Consider the following 16,188-nt stretch of genomic DNA (forward strand, 5'->3'; position numbering starts at 1 on the left):
ATGCACGAAGCTTGGGCTCAGTCCCCCCCAGGGTACCACATAAAGTGTGCGTGCTGGTGCACACTGAGTCTGAAGCCAGCCAGGGTTCCAAGAGATCCTGTGTCAAACAAAGATAACATTCTAGTTCTTATTTTTACTTTAAGTAAGCCTTGATTTCCTTGCCTGTTAGTAGTCCCTCCTTAAAGAGCTACCCCTGAAAAAACAGAGCCACAGTCTATGGGCCAAATCTAGCTCACCATCTATGTGGGAAAGTATGGGGGAAAGTATTGCTCCAGTGGTGCAATCGCTTAGCACAAGATACTTCTAGGGGGAAAAATGGATTTTACATTTTAAGTGGTTGACAAACTCAAGAGAAGAACACCTTAACAACTCCTAAAGAGTATGTGAAGTTCAAATGCCAGGGTCCACAAGTAGAGTTTACAGGAACACAGCCACACACATTGCATGATGCCTCTAGCAGAGGCTGTACCACAGCGCCAACGACCTTCTAGTCTGAAATATTTACTCTCTAGCTCTACGCAGCAGTACCTGCCAAGCCCTGGTTAACAGAAAACAAGTAATGCCTCTCGAGAGCCTGCAAATGACCGAAAACACGTCAGCCACTAGCAGCTAGGTCCTGTGAGGCCATGGTATCCGTGCCACTTTGGGGTTGCTTTTGGAAACACATCTCCAAGTATTTACAAATTATGATTTTCCTTAAAAGGTTTTTATAGTGATGTAGATGAAACCTAGATAGACCTTAAACATGCTAACCAAGTCCCCTAGCCCCGAGCTACAAGCCAAGCGGAGCAATTTCACGAATCATTGCACAATCCACATTCCAACCCCCACTGCCTCTAGAACAGGCTGAGCGTTTCCAGTCCTCAAACAGCACTGTGGACACGGAACTCGTTGTCCCAACGTCTCTGAAAAGCGGTGGAAGAGGGCCCATCTACACAAAAGTCCTGTGCTCTTATCTTTCTCAAAACATACAGTCAAAAGACCTGGAACGGAAGTAAGAATGAACAGAGGTCTCTCGGTTTCATTGCATCACAGAGGAGAAGGTCTTAGAAGTCACTTGGTCTGGCTCTCCCTGTTTCCTCATGAGCAACTAGGCCCAGGGGACTTGAAGGACTCCCCCGTGCCTTCATCTACGTGCTCCTCCTGTGTTTACAGTCTCCTGCCATTCTCCCTGACTCTCCACTCCATCCGCATGATTTTTTTTTTTAAATCCTTGGCGGAAATATTTTGTCTTGACTGTCATGACATGACCTTAAAAAAAAAAAAAGCAGTGGAAGTGAGAGCCCTGGCTGATTAGATGCTAAGAATCTGAGGAGTAAATCAAGACATTGTTGAAATAACGTGCATCTATCATGCCCATCGGCGTTTATTGCCCCGTCGAGGTTGCTGTTTGATTTCCCTAATCAAGAACTGGCTGTTTAGCCAACCTCCTCTCGGTCTGGGCACCAGCCTCCCTGGACTGCCTGAGATGCTTCAGAACAGGTGAAAGAAGTGGTGAAGGCCGAGCTCAGAGCCGTGGGAGCCTGCCCCTCACGCAGCGGGGACACAAGAGCCTTTCACTTTCTCCTGCCTGTCATGACAGCAGCCGAAATTACCTTTAAATGAGGAAGAAAGTCATTATTTCATCAATAGGATTGCGTCAATTGAGGAAAATTTGTCTCCAGTGTAAACAAGTGGACCGCCTTTGCGCTCTATGAAAACAAGGTTAAATTACTTGCAGATCCGGGCGCCGGAGAGAGATGTAGGAAGTAAACCTGAAGCCTGACACATTCAAGGTCTGGGAACCGAAAATAATGGGAATTGTTCCGAGTTTTCCAGTGGAATGGAGCACAGAGATGGACACACCTCTTCGCAGATTCAAGGACTCCTGTGTCTCCGTGCTGTGCTTGTGGGAGGAGGAAGGAGGGGGAGAAGAGGAGCAGCAACGCTAAAAGGTAAATGCAGCCCAAGCCCTCTGTCTGCTCCCTCTCAAGCCTGTCACTGTCAAGGACAGCAAGCAGCCAGAGCAAGCCAGCGCAGGGTGTGTGTGGGGGGGGGGGGTATGCAGGTGGGGGGGGGTAGAGGGGTGGGGGATGGGAGCAGGGGATGGGGGGCAGGGGGTGGGAGGTGGGGAGGTGGGGGATAGGGGGTGCAGGGGGGGGACACTGGAATTACATTAAAATGAGAAATGCCTGGCTGCCAGGGGCCCAGACGTTGCACGGCCTCTTCCTTGGCTCCATCACTCCATCTGAGAACTAACGCTGAGCTACAGTTGCAGCTCAGTGTGTCATGAGCCCTGCCTGCTGGTCAGTAGTGTAGCCAGTCTTAGAGGCAGGGGTCATGAGAGCTGCAGAGTGGCAGGCAGTTCCATGGGCACTGTCGCAGTCTTCCTGGGACTCACGGCTTGGTGAGTGTCACCAAGAGCCCTAAAGAATGCAGGCCCTTCTGCAGGTCCCCACAGGGCACCCCTCTGGAGCTCAGCATGTCTCCATTCTAGTCAGAGAAATGTCTGCCCATTTCTTTCCCTGGCCCTCTGTGTCATCCATATTGACACCTTTGACCTCCTGTGATGAGCCTGGCAAAGTTAAAAAAAAAAAAGGCAGATAGGAAAGTACAGGTTCTTGCTTCCTGAAGAAGCTCTTGGTGGAGTCAGCTCACCAGCTCAGGAGGCCATGATGCTGTCAGGTAAAGCTTGCTGACACTCTCAGTTCTTCAACTGAAAGAAAACACGTTTTTACCTCTGGGCTTCCCAGGGCCCTCTGATTATAGGCCAACTCAAGGATAGACACATGTGAGCGGAGGGCAGATAAGCCACCTATTTCCTTCAATGCTCTTATTCCTTTACATTCTCAGGCGAGGATCAGAACAGCTCAGGGTAGGTGCTGAGGTACCAGAAATCTGAGGCAGCTCATGCCAAAGGCCTCTGGATCTGTCCTGGGAGAAACTGAGTCTTGCTAGCCTGTGTATACACTATAGCAGCCCGGCCATGGGAGTAAAAGCTTGGCCAAGCAAAGAGAGAAAAATGATTCAATTTTTTTTAAGAGAAAATGGGAGAAAAAAGTGAAATGTGGCATGTTTGACCTGGGAAGAAATAAAAGACCTTGCGAAGTGTGGAAGCGACAGATGAGGGAAGGAAGCAGAGCAAATCAGGACTCCTGGAGTGTCAGTCAGAGATGCAGGTTCACTGGGGAAGGCTGGGGGTGATGGAGGGGAGGGCAAGCTATCCGGGTTGGGGATGAGGCCATTCAGAAGTCTCTGCAGAGCTAGACACAGTCCCCCCTTTGTACTGCATTTATCTAACTTGTCAAGTTTATAGCCACGTTACCTTCCAAGTGTGTAGGAAAGCAGATATTGGTGCTGTCAAAGGGCCTGCCTGTGGTTTGCACGACATAATGACAGATGCAGAAAACAAATGGGAGGGGAGAGGAGCCTTCAGAGACCACAAAAGAGCCTTTATAATTACGCCTCCGCCAGTCTCCAGAGCAGCCTCACCCCCACCCCCACCCCCACCCCCACCCCCACCCCACAGAAGTGCCTGGCCTGTTTGGGGGTGCTGTCATCCCTAGATCTGTGGCTACGTGGGCCAGCTGCCTTGCACACATCTACAAACCACTCTGCGCAGACTTGGCGGGAACTGTTCCATGCCACCCCTCTCCAGGCTAAATAGCTGCCATCCCAGTAACCTTTCTTCGGGGGGGGGGCCTGATTCACCATGCCTTTAATCATCCCTGTCACTTTCTGTTGCAATCTCCCGTCTCACCACATCCCTCTCCCCCTCCTCCCCCCAGGGTGGGGTGGAGAAGCCGAGCCAACCGGAATGATAGGCTGTGTGTGCCGCTGTCTTCTCTGGGCTCATGGGCCTGGCAGCTGTGGGTCTCAGGATGTCTGTAGCATGGCAGCCCCAGGCTGTTACTGCAGCCCATAATGCAACGGAGCGCTCCCTGATCCTTCAAGTATGTTCTCCGGGACCAGAAAGCCACTGAATCCATCCAAGAATCTCTTTCAGTTGATTCTCACCATTTTCTTCTTGCTGGTAAGCTCACTGTATGACCCCAGAGCAGATCCGTTGTCTATCATGTGACCCCTGAGCATAGCCTGATCCCAACAAGTCCACCTTCACTAGCATGCCTGATGATGATGATGATGATGATGGTGATAATGAGAATAATACTAATATTATTAGTAGTAGTAGTATTAATATAATACTAATAGTTTTAGTATATAATATAATATAATATACTAAATATTAATATTTAGTATATTATATAATATACTATAATATATATTATATAATATATAAATATATTTATATAAATATATAAATATAATATACTTAATAATAACAACAATAACAACAATTTAAAGAAGCTGGGAATTTATCTTTAAATACATTCCTCAGCTTTATGGTGGAAACATCTGAATGGGTGTGGAAAGGACCCTCCCCCCTCTTGCAAGCATGAAGCCCTGAGTTCAGATCCCAAACACCACATAAGAGCTAGGTACACAATGGGCATGTATCTATAACCCCAGTACTGTGGGGGTAGGAGTGGGAGGGTTAGCAGAAGCAAGCAGATCAGATTCCAGGTGTAAGTTAGCCAAGACAGCACAGCTTGATCCATGAGTCCAGCTTGAGTATTCCTGCCTCAAAAAATAAGGCAGAGAGCTAATCGAGGAAGACAACTGATGTCGACCTCTATCCTACACATGTGCGTGCTCATCCACCCACACGTGTTAACGCATACATACATTGCACACATAGTGTGGTGGTTTGAAAAAGAATGCCCCTCCCCCATACCTAGACTTGTATATTTGAATGCTTAGCTCTCAGGGAGTGGCACTACTTGAAAAGGATTAGGGGGTGTGGCCTTGTTGGAGAAGGTGTGGCTTTGTTGGAAGAAGTGTGCCACTGTGGGCGGCCCCTGAGATTTCAAAAGCCCTAGCCAGGCCCAATGCTGCCTTCCAGCCCCTGTCTGCACGCCACCATGCTCCTTACCATGATGATAATGAATTGAACTTCTGGAACCATAAGTAAGTCCCGACTAAACACTTTCTTTCATGAGAGTTGCTTTGGTCATGGTGTCTCTTCACAGCAATAGACCACACGCATACAAAGACACAAACAAACAAAAAGCCAAATATAATTTTTTAAAATTAGATGTCTTGTTATCAAGTCCTTCACCTACTTGAAAGCCTTCTACAGCCCCTGATGCTATTTGCCGTGAGGGATGTAGATAGGTCACCAGATTACAGTCCCAAGGACTTTTGTGCCTTCTTTTCTCTTTGGGTCCAGGTCCGTATTCCCAGAACCTGTCCCTGGTTCATTTTCTCCTCACTTTATCTATCATAGCCCCATGCTCACATGTTATTGGATGTTGTATGAGTGTCTTTGTAGGGCTGGAGAAATGGCTCAGTGGTTAAGGGCACCGCCTGCTCTTCCATTCTGAGTTCAATTCCCAGCAACCACATGGTGGCTCACAACCATCTATAATCTTATCTGATACCCTCTTCTGCAGATAAAGCACTCATAGACAATTAAAAAATACAATAAATAAATCTTTTTTAAAAAAAATGAGTGTCTGTGTATATGCAGGTTAGGGTTCTTTGACCATAAGCAATGGGAATCAGCCTGACTAACTTAAAAAGAAAAAAACTGAAAGTGATAGATTAGAAATGAAAGGCAGCATCTAAGCCTGACATGGTGGCACATGCCAGTAATTCCAGCACCCACACAGTGCAGAGGCAAGTAGATCACAAATTCAGGGCCAGCTTGGGCTACATAGCAAGATCCTGACTAAGAAAGAAAAAGAAAAAAATTTTAAAGCAAAGGCTTGGGATACAGCTCTGTGCCTGAGGAGATGCGAACAAATCTCTATTTACCCCAGACAAGGCACTGACAGCACACCAAAGAAATGACCCCACCCACCTTGGAAAAATCAATGGGTTTATTGTACTTATTTATGGATGGAGCGTAAGTCTGTGTCACCAAAAGCCACATCCTGGTACGAGTGACAAGTCACGAAGCTGCAATCCTTGGCCTCACTATCCAACTCACAGACAGCTCTGAAGAGAATCTCCTCTCCCCCCAAGGAACCTGCTGCCTCCTTTTGTAGCCTTTCCTGAACCTTTTAAGTTTTGTGAATTCTCTGAGTCCTATGAGCCTCTCCCTCGCTCTGAGGGGAGGTCAGGTCAAAGGAAATGACCACACAACATGTGTGCACGGCCCTGGGTGTGAGCCTCAGAGCAGAAAGAAAAAAGAACAAGAAGGGGAAAAGAGATAGAGGGAAAAGAGAAAAAGAGAGAGGAGAGGAGAGGGAAAGGAGATGAGAGAGGCGGGGAAGAGAGAGGAGGTAAGCTGGGCGTGGTGGCTCACGCCTTTAAGCCCAGCACTCGGGAGGCAGAGGCGGGTGGATCTCTGTGAGTTCGAGGCCAGCCTGGTCTACAAAGTGAGTCCAGGACAGCCAGGGCTACACAGAGAAACCCTGTTTGAAAGAAAAAAAAAGAGGAAAGGGAAGGGAGGGGGGAACAGTCCAGAATTCAAACAAAATCAGGTTTTGTTTGGGAAAGCACACCACAGTCAGATAATCAGTTATAGCTGTCTTCCATCATCATTTGGCTCTGCTTAAGGTTTCATTTCAGGGTCTAGAATCTGGTCAACCAACATGACGGTGTAGCAAATAAAACCGCAAGATGCCCGGCCAGGCTTCCATCTCAGCTAAATGAGGAGCGATTGTCTGTAGAGAGGCATCCCATGCAGTGTTGCCTGAGACAGTCCTTTTCATCCCTGAGCTCTGTGCCAAAGCTCCTGGTAGGTGAGCTCCCCCTCAGACTCATGTCTGCACCACACACACTGGGTCCCAACTTGCAAATGGCTTCTGCCTCCAAGATGGCCGTGGCTGTTATTTCCTTCCCATTCATTTTAACAGCCCAGCTTAACTTGTCTCAAAACTATATATTAGCTGACACAAATACAACCATACATGGGATTTTTACAATTATTATTTATTTCCTCTTGACCTCTACCAAGGAGAAAAACTTTATTTTATTCTGTGACATTTCACATGTGTACACAATGCATTTTAATATTTGCACTGTTCCCCTTCCCCACTCCTGGGAGCCCCTTCTTCCCAGCAAGGCCCCCTCACTATCGTGTCTTCCTCTGTGCTCCTCCCAAGTACTTAAAGACCAGCTCTGATACTACTCCTTGCACTCACTATGCATTTTCACACTCATGACTGAATTCTTCATTGCCCACATGGATTAAGTGATGGATTGGCATATGTAATGCAGGCTCCCACTTCACAGGTGGAAAATACAGACGTTTGTTTTGACCGTGCTCTCTGTGTCTCTGTGTCTCTGTGTCTGTCTGTCTGTCTCTCTCTGTGTCTGTCTGTCTGTCTGTCTGTCTGTCTGTCTCTCTCTCTCTCTCTCTCTCTCTCTCTCTCTCTCTCTCTCTGTGTGTGTGTGTGTGTGTGTGTGTGTGTGTGTGTGTGTGTGTGTGTGTGTATAAAACCTAGGCTGGCCACTAGTCACAACAATCCTTGAAGCCCTGCCTCCTTAGTGCTGTGATCGCAGGCCTAAGTCAGCATCATGTCTTAAGAAGTTAAGACTTATAGAATTCCCAGGAGACCACAGCAGAAATGCAATGACGTACATCTTGAATATTTCATTAGGACTTGGTTGGCTATATGATTGAGATTTTCCAGAAGGAAAAAAGACTTTGGGGGCTGGAGAGATGATTCAGTGCTTAAGAGACTGGTTGCTCTTCCAGAGGTCTCAGATTCCATTCACAGCACCCACATGGCAGCTTACAACTATCTACAACCCAGTTCCTGAAGACCCAACACACCACACAGACATACATTCAGGCAAAACACCAATGCACATAAACTAAATATAAATAAGAAGAAAAGAAATTAAGACTTTGAAAGGTAACTTGGAGCTAAAGGTCTGATTCTGAGAACCAGAACAGTATCTTCTTTCCTTTGTGTTAAATGTTTCTTCTACTTTTTTCTATTTCAGGCTTTGTACACTGTGGTGTGTGATGTGTGGTGTAATGCTTCACCAACACTGGGTAACACAAAAGTAGCCAAAATAATGAGTGGGTGAGCAGGTAAGTGGGTGGATGGATGGATGGATGGATGGATGGATGGATGGTTGGATGGATGGATGGGTGGGTGGATGGATGGATGGATGGATGGATGGATGGATGGTTGGATGGATGGATGGGTGGGTGGGTGGATAGATGTGCCAATAAACTGTATTGAGAGAGGGAGGGTTATATTTGACCCATAACTTTGCTTACCAATGCCTACTCCATACCATACAAGAACAGCTTTCAGCCTTTTTAGGCCTAAAAGCATTGGACTCCAATTGGTATGCCATCATTTTGTCTTATGTTGATGTTAGATCATTTTATTCTATCTATCGATCTATCTCTTACCTCTTTGCATTTGCATTATTGGAGCAATAACTGACCTGGTGTCCCACAACTCGGTCAGTCCTGCATACACTGTGGCAATGTTTGCTCTCATACATGTGCACACGCCCAGCCATGCGCATCCTTCCTCCCCTGGACTCTTCCCAACCTACACGTGAGATTACTTGTAGTAGGCATTGTAAGGTGGTACCAGGGAATTTCCAGAAGCCCCTGGCTTTAATGAGGATAAACCATCCTTCTGGCTCCCCTTCAGTAGGATGCTGGGGCTTCCTCCCATGGGCCTTCTCCTTGACAAGATTCTCCCAGGAAAGCTCATGGATGGAATGGTACCTCTAGTAGGCAGGTCCTTTTGAGGCCCATCTCAGCTTTGGTCAGGAAGACACAGGAGCTAGCTTCAGCAACTTCCTCACCATGTAGAGTGGAAAGTCTGTGTCACATGCCCTCCCCGGGGAAGGCGGGAGCTCTCTCTAACTAAACAATATACTTCATCTTATCACTGCAATTGGTTATAGAGGCCGGGAGGATGAGGTGCCTCCCTAGAAGGCCAGTTGCTCAGGTGGCTGAAGCTGCAAGTCTTCGGGCATTGTGATTGGATACCTAGAAACTGATTTCACATGCAGAAAGCCAATAGGAACCAATGGCCAATGTCTGAAGAGAGGATGCTGGGCCTTTAGGAGGGTTTCCCTTGGGTTAGAAAGATAGCTAAACCGTTGAAGGCTAAGGCTCACAGGCAAACTTTAGAGAGTGATTTTTCCAGGTGCAGGTGCATGTACAAATTCAAGTAAAAAGCAAAACTAACTTAGAGGCCAAGAAGCCCCAAATTCTGCTCACTGAAAAGAAAACCAAAGCCCAGAGGCATCACCTTAGTTCAGCATGATACCAAGGAGACAAGTGTATCTTGTCTTTACAAATAGCATTTAGAAAGACAACAATAAACTTGCTCAACAAAATTGGTGGTCATAGCTAGGAAGCTTTCTTAAAATGTCACTATGTTGCTCCCCTCCCAACACAGCTCAAAAAGCCACTCATGAGATCAGCTTTCTCAGAAATGTTTAACATTGGTCTTCTCAGGAGTTCCACAGCCTCACAGGCAAAGCTCTCAGGGGACATCAGAAGCATCCTTAAATATCTTCATGGGGGCTGGAGAGGTAGTGCAGTGGTTAAGGGCACTGACTGCTCTTCCAGAGGACCTGGGTTCAAATCCCAGCACCCACATGGCAGCTCACAACTGTCTGACATTCTCACATAGACATACGTGCAGGCAAAACATGTAAAATAAAGGTAAAAAAATTCTAAAATAAATGAATAAATATCTTCATGGCCTTATAAACAATCAAAGACAGCAACATACACAGGGTGCAAGCAACTTTTGGGCGTTGAATGCCCTGTAACTACTATTTAGAAGTTACATAACCTCAAGGAAATAATTATTCTAATTTCCAGATTCTTCCCTTTAAGATGATCATAATGGTATTTATTGCATAAAAGTTATAATTAAGTAACCAAACCCTGTCTTTGGAGCTCAGGGCACATTATTGAAAAATTCATAACTCAGTAATAGTCACAGCTGTGACTGTTGTCCATCCCTCTGCCTCTGGTTCAGCTCTGATTATGAGTTGGTATTCTGCACTCTTTCATGATCTGAAACAATCATTTAATGGGACTGATAGACACTTAGATGTTAATTATGGCCTGAACAAAACAGCCTAGCTCCCTGGGCAGAGCCACAGTCAGCCCCGGGTAGCTCTCTCCTCAGACACAAAGTGATTTTCAGAGCAGACTTTTCTTCAGTTTGTTTGTTTGGTTTTTTTTAAAGGGTGTTCACTAAGCACATGTCACAAGCTAGCAGATCAGATGTACAGTAAATCAAGGGAATAGACGAGAAAATGTGGGGAAAAGCTAGTATACAATTAGCCTTGTGGGACAATCTTCTATGGTTACAATTTTTTCGTAAACTTATGACCTCCTTTGGAAACTGTGAAGACTGAAGGCGGTGCAAAGCAGGGATTTCTATAACCAGACGAGTTCATCCTCCAAAGACTCCTCAGTGGACTAGACGGCAGTGGCCCATATCACTAAACATTTTAGAAGACCCTTCCTGGCAGTGGATAAAGAGACACCTTGTTGGTGGTGGTGTTCTTATATCAGTCAGAGGCAGAGCAAACACCAATCTTTGTTCATCTTAGCTTGATGCTTGGCTTAGCGGCCAAAACTGTCTTATGTCTAAGACTCATAAAAATAAAATCCAGGCAATGCAGTACAGAGGGAGGAAGACAGACAGAGACCTGTGGGCCACCATGCCACCCACAGAGCTGCCCTCCAGCACACGGCCCACAGATACCAACTGCCTACCACACCATGCAGCACAGATGGAGAATGTCACCAAAGGGCCTGCCAGCCACGTACCCAACCTGCAGCAGGAGCCACCACAATGTGTGAGTACGTGGTGAACATATGGGAGAGAAAGAAAAGTGGAGCAGCTTAGGCAGTATGGAAGAGAAATGAACCTGGAGACTCAGGGTAGAGAGGAGTAGCCTGTAGTTAGTGGCCAGCCCTGCCACCTGAGGCCATGGTGAAGTCCCAGCTCAATCTGAAACTGATATGGGTGAGCCGGCTCCCAAGGGCATGAGTGTGGGAGCGCTAACCCCAACCACATAACTGCCATGGCACAGGGATGGCACAGGGATGAGGTGACCACCCACCACTACCACCACCCCTGCCGCCACCCCGATAACTCTAGTCATGAGATCAGGAGAAGCAGCCCTGCCCCTCACCAGCTGCAGACTCAGGAAAGCAGGCCCTGCGCCACACCTGAGCAACACAGTAGAGCCAGCCCTGGTAACAAAGGCACAGGTAAACCAGCCCAGAGCGTGTGAGAGCAGGAGAGCTGGCCCAGCCCCTCACAGCTGTAGCACTTGGGAGAGTAGCCACTGCACCTAGACTGGACAGCACAGTGGGGCTGGCTCTGGAGGCATAGATGTGGGTGAGCCGGCCCGGAGGGCATGAGAGCAGGAGAGCTGACTTGTCTCTTGCAGACGGTGCCATTGGGTGACCTAGTCAGAGCAGTGCTGGAGAGTTTGCAGGTAAAGGAAAGCCAGAGTGCTACCACCCAGGCTCAGATCCAGGGCTCTGAGTAGGCCCACCCCAACGTCTATGTCATCTGTGAACAGTTGGCATATGTGAAGGAGCCAGTCCTGCTGTTTCAAAGCTGCAGGATCTCCATGACAACAGGGCAACAACAGGATAACCAGAAGGAGTCCCAATGACGATCCAACATTAATGGTGTCAAAGAAGACAGAGATCTTGGGCAAGACTCTGACTCACTGCAATGAACATTTTCAAGTGAAGATGTGTGCACAGAGGGAAAACTCTGTGGGACACACTGTGACACACAACAGCTTCCGCACGAGATGCGTTCTGTGCTTTCTTCTTGTTGTTGTCTGTTTATTTGTTTGTGTATGTTTTATTGGGGAGGCTGAAAAAGTGAAGGGTAGGGATGAGGGGGATGGGCAGGACTTGGGCATGATTTGAAACTCACAAGATATCAATAAAAAGCTTTTAAACATTAAGAAAGGAACACAGAGCTGGAGCCGTGGCTCAGCCACTGACATGCACACTGCTCTTGCAGAAGATCGAGTTAGGCGCCCAGCACCCACGTTAGAGTGCCTGAAGTGTCTCACAGCCTCCAGGAACCCCAGCTGGAGGGGTGCTAACATCTTCTTCTGGCCTGTGGACACCAAAACACACACGTATACGCCCACACACAAACACGCGTGCATAGTTAAATATCAGCATTTTTTTTAGCCTTTAAAAAAAAAACACAAAGAAGACCACCAGAAACTTCGTTTCCCTGGGAAGAGGAGAAAGCAAAGACACGTTAGCAAAAACAGTCTCTGTGCCTTTTCCCTGCCCTACTTGGCAGCATCAGAACACCCTTGACAGAAAAACCGAGAAAGGCTTAACATTAAGTTTGAAAAGTATGAATTCCCGTAACAGTCAGCGACTAAAGGAGCAATATTTTTAGTCCGTCACTGGAGTCTGGTTATTATTACCATCAATGCCAAGTGTCTTGTTCCTACTCTCTTTGATTTAAGGTCAGTTTCTCTGTAAAAAGCTTGCTTCATCAAGCACTGTGCACTGATGTTGATTTGGGGAAAAAGAGGACTTGGCAAGGGGGAAATATTACTACATTGGACTGAAACATTGAAATGCCTAGTGATGAAAACACCTCCGGCTTTGATCTGACCCCAGTGCACCTCTCTGGTCTTTGTTTTCTGGCACAGTGTGTTCAGTGCTCTGTGGCTCACTGAACTCACGATCATGCCTCCAACTTGAACAAGGCAATTGCCAAGGAAGGGCTCCAAAACTCTCAGCCCACCTCATCAGGACCAGGGATGCCCTGGTCAAATGACACGTAAGTCAGCACTCATGTCTATAAAGTCACCCCCATGACGTAGCAGGGTCCTTCTTCCAAACAATGAGACAAACAAAACAAAACAAAACACCAAGGGAGGGGAATCTCTTGCTCAGGAATTTACAACTGGACCCGATCCACTACCTCTAGCCCAGGGGGCATTTGGCAGCATCTGGAGATATTTTATCTAAACAGGTTGCTACTTCGTCTACTCATTAGATGCTTATAGATGCTGCTAAACATCCTATAGGGCACAAGACCGAGACTTAACCAGCTTTAGTGCTAAGGTTGAGAAGGCCAGGGACACATGAGACACACGGAGCTTGAAGAATCGGGCCACCCACCCAGCCTTACTGTGCTCTCCTCTCCTGTATACTCCAAGTGCTCAGAGCGCTCCTGGATCTCATTGTTCTGTGGGTTCATCCCTCAGCAGGTCTGGATCCCTCACCCACCACCCTCTCATTTCATCTAGCTAAGCAAGGCCTTCTCACCCGCCAGGTCAGTACACAGGTTCTTGAATTTTCCCATCAAAATCAAGTTGGTGCCCAACTCTGTCCTTTCTTTCCTGAAAGGGGATGAAAGAATCTCCTTGGCATTTCCGGCCACCCCAAAATCTCTGCCTCATGGTCTCAAGTCTGTGAAATGACAGCACTAAGTGGGGTTTGAGGGCCTGTGTTGTATCCCACCCATCTGACCTTGGTCAAAGTGCTTAATCCCTCTGTGACTTTGGATTTTTGCCTCCTAGGAAGCTAAAATTGTATTCCAATGGAAAAGGAGAAGCATTCCTAGTAGCTATTTCTAACTCATGAGGACATTGTGAGAATTTTGGGAAACAGGATTAGACAGACACACCTATAGCAAGCACCTTTTTAAAGTTTTCTATATCATTATTTCTTCAACAATTAAAGCTTATGGATACAACTGCAGAGTATCATGTTAAGTAAAGCAAACCAGACTCAGAAAGACAAACATTACATGTGTTCTCTTATATACAGATTCGTGTGTGTGTGTGTGTGTGTGTGTGTGTGTGTGTGTGTACGTACAGTAGAAAAGGGACCATGATGGAGGAGGAAGATAACTTGAGGGAAGGAGATGGGACAAAAAAAAAAAAAAGAGAGAGACAGTGATGAAATACAGATCATAGGAAGGTAGAAGTGATCTCCCAGGGGGAGGAGGGAGATAGCCAAGAGGCAGACAGGGTAGGAAAGAGTGGTGGGCAAGGGGGTAGATAAAAATAAACTATCATCACATATGTGCATGAAAAGGCCATAATGAAACCATATGAAAATTTGCCAAATAAATTTTAGAAATGGTTAAAATTTGCAAGGCGTAAAGGCTTACTCACACCTGTAATCCAGCACTTGAGGTTGAGGCAGGGGATTTACCATAAGTTTGGAAGTAGCTTAGGCTACATAGTATAATTAGTTCCAATTCCAGCGTGAGACACTGATTCAAAACACCAAAAACAAGCGCCTTAGGCAAACATAATTGTTACGCAAGCATGACAGCCCGAGTTGGATCCCTGAAACTCATGTAAAATAGCCAGATGGGGGAAAGTGATGGCTACTGCTGGTTGTTGGCTTGACTGTATCTGGAATGAGCTCCAGTCCAGAAGTGGAGGGCACACCTGTGATCTGGATCTTGAGGCAGGAAAACAACACACCTTTGACCCAGGTCTTGAGGCTGGAGGACACAAGCATTTGGTCTAGATCTTGAGCCAGGAAGCCACACCTTTAATGTGGGCCGTGTCTTCTGCTGGAAGCCTGTGTAAGGACAACAGCAGAAGAAGGTAGGATTTGTTCATCCTTCCTTCGCCTGCTTGCCCTTGCCTTGCCAGCACACCCATCCCTTCACTGCCACTGGACCCTACGTCTTCAGAATTCCAGCTTAGACAGAAAACCATCTGGACACGCAGCCTCTTGGGCAGGACAACTACTAGATTCTCAGACTTTCTATTCACAGGCAGCCATTGTTGGATTAGCTGGACTGCAACCTGTAAGTCCTTCCAATAAATTCCCTTTACATGTATTTATATAGAAAGAGCTTTGTTCCATAAGTTCTGTGACTCTAGAGAATGCTGACTAATGCAGGCCATGAACTTCTGTAACCCAACATTCCTATAGCAAGACAGGAGCTACCCAGGAGCTCATAGGCCAGCCATCCTCAAGTACACAACATGGCAGAAACAAGAGAGACCCTGCCTCAAAAAACAAGGTCAAAGAAGAGAACCAATTCCATAAAGTTGTCCTCTGACCTCTGTAGGTGCATCCTGGCACATGTATGCTTGAACTCTCAAACATTCTCACACATATTTCATTTTAAATAGAATTAAATTTTAAGTAACAAAAGAAAGGAGAAAAAAGGCCTGAGGATATAATCCAGTTGTAGAACACTTTCGTAGAATGCTCAAGACCCAGGATTTAATTCCCAAATTTCTTCTTCTTCTTCTTCTTCTTCTTCTTCTTCTTCTTCTTCTTCTTCTTCTTCTTCTTCTTCTTCTTCTTCTTCTTCTTTTAACAACAACAAAAGGACCATGAGGGTAACTTAGTAGATAAAGGTGCTTTGATGACCTGTGTTCAGTCTCAGAAGCCTACGTAAAGATGGAAGGAGAGGACTGACCACATTAAGTTGCTCTTTGGCCTCTGCAATCACTCTCTGACACATGTGTGCAAGAGAGAGAGAGAGAGAGAGAGAGAGAGAGAGAGAGAGAGAGAGAGAGAGAGAGTGTGTTAAAGACATTCTGAGACCTATGGTCCTTTAGCATGACCCTACCCTATCTTTTTTTCTCTCTCTCTATGGAGAATCAGAGTTCAGATCATTTGCAGGAGGGAAGTCTTCATCAAACACTTCTTATCTACAAATAGAGAGATTAAGAGACTTGGAAAGGGTCTCTGGGCAGGTCTTTTGTCCCCACTTTCTCCTTGCTTTGGCAGTGATAATTTGTATGACTCCTGATCTATGGGACAGTAAGGATCCCTTAACTATCTCCACCCTCAGACTTACAGCAGGGCCCTGCCTCTGCTTTCTTCATAAGACACAGAGGTGCCAAAGCCCCAGCTTGTCACAGCACAGCACTCCAAAGAAAGCAGTAAGGTTTCTCAGCGGAGACTTAATGGACTTGGGCAATAGCCTGGAAGAAAAGAAAACTCTGAGTCTGAAAAGTCGACCAAACGCAAATAATAGCCTAAATAAATTTAGAACACTCCAGGGCAGGCTCCTACAGCCTTCTGCCCCTAAATCACCGTCCTGAAAAAGGGCTGCAGAATGTTGCCACAGGGCTACACTGGCCTGGCCACAACTCATTCATCTGAACTCCCTGTGCTCCATTTACCTTTCGACAGCCCCCTGCCTCTCTCAG

General features: G+C 46.5%; 1 long non-coding RNA gene across 3 annotated transcripts; it reads left to right on the forward strand.

The window, feature by feature from the left end:
* The first annotated feature begins 879 nt into the window (after positions 1-879).
* LOC311603953 lies at positions 880-12,529 on the forward strand. Of its 3 annotated transcripts, none has more exons than XR_014781340.1 (3): positions 880-1,934; positions 7,999-8,089; positions 9,488-12,529. It is a non-coding gene; the product is annotated as an uncharacterized lncRNA (long non-coding RNA). The 3 variants fall into 3 exon arrangements; XR_014781341.1 differs by having other exon boundaries at positions 10,400-12,529; XR_014781342.1 differs by having other exon boundaries at positions 10,666-12,529.
* Positions 12,530-16,188: the final 3,659 nt, after the last annotated feature.

Source organism: Acomys minous, assembly GCF_964271855.1.
Source record: "Acomys minous genome assembly, chromosome: 8".
In the NCBI taxonomy this organism is placed as follows: Eukaryota; Metazoa; Chordata; class Mammalia; order Rodentia; family Muridae; genus Acomys; species Acomys minous.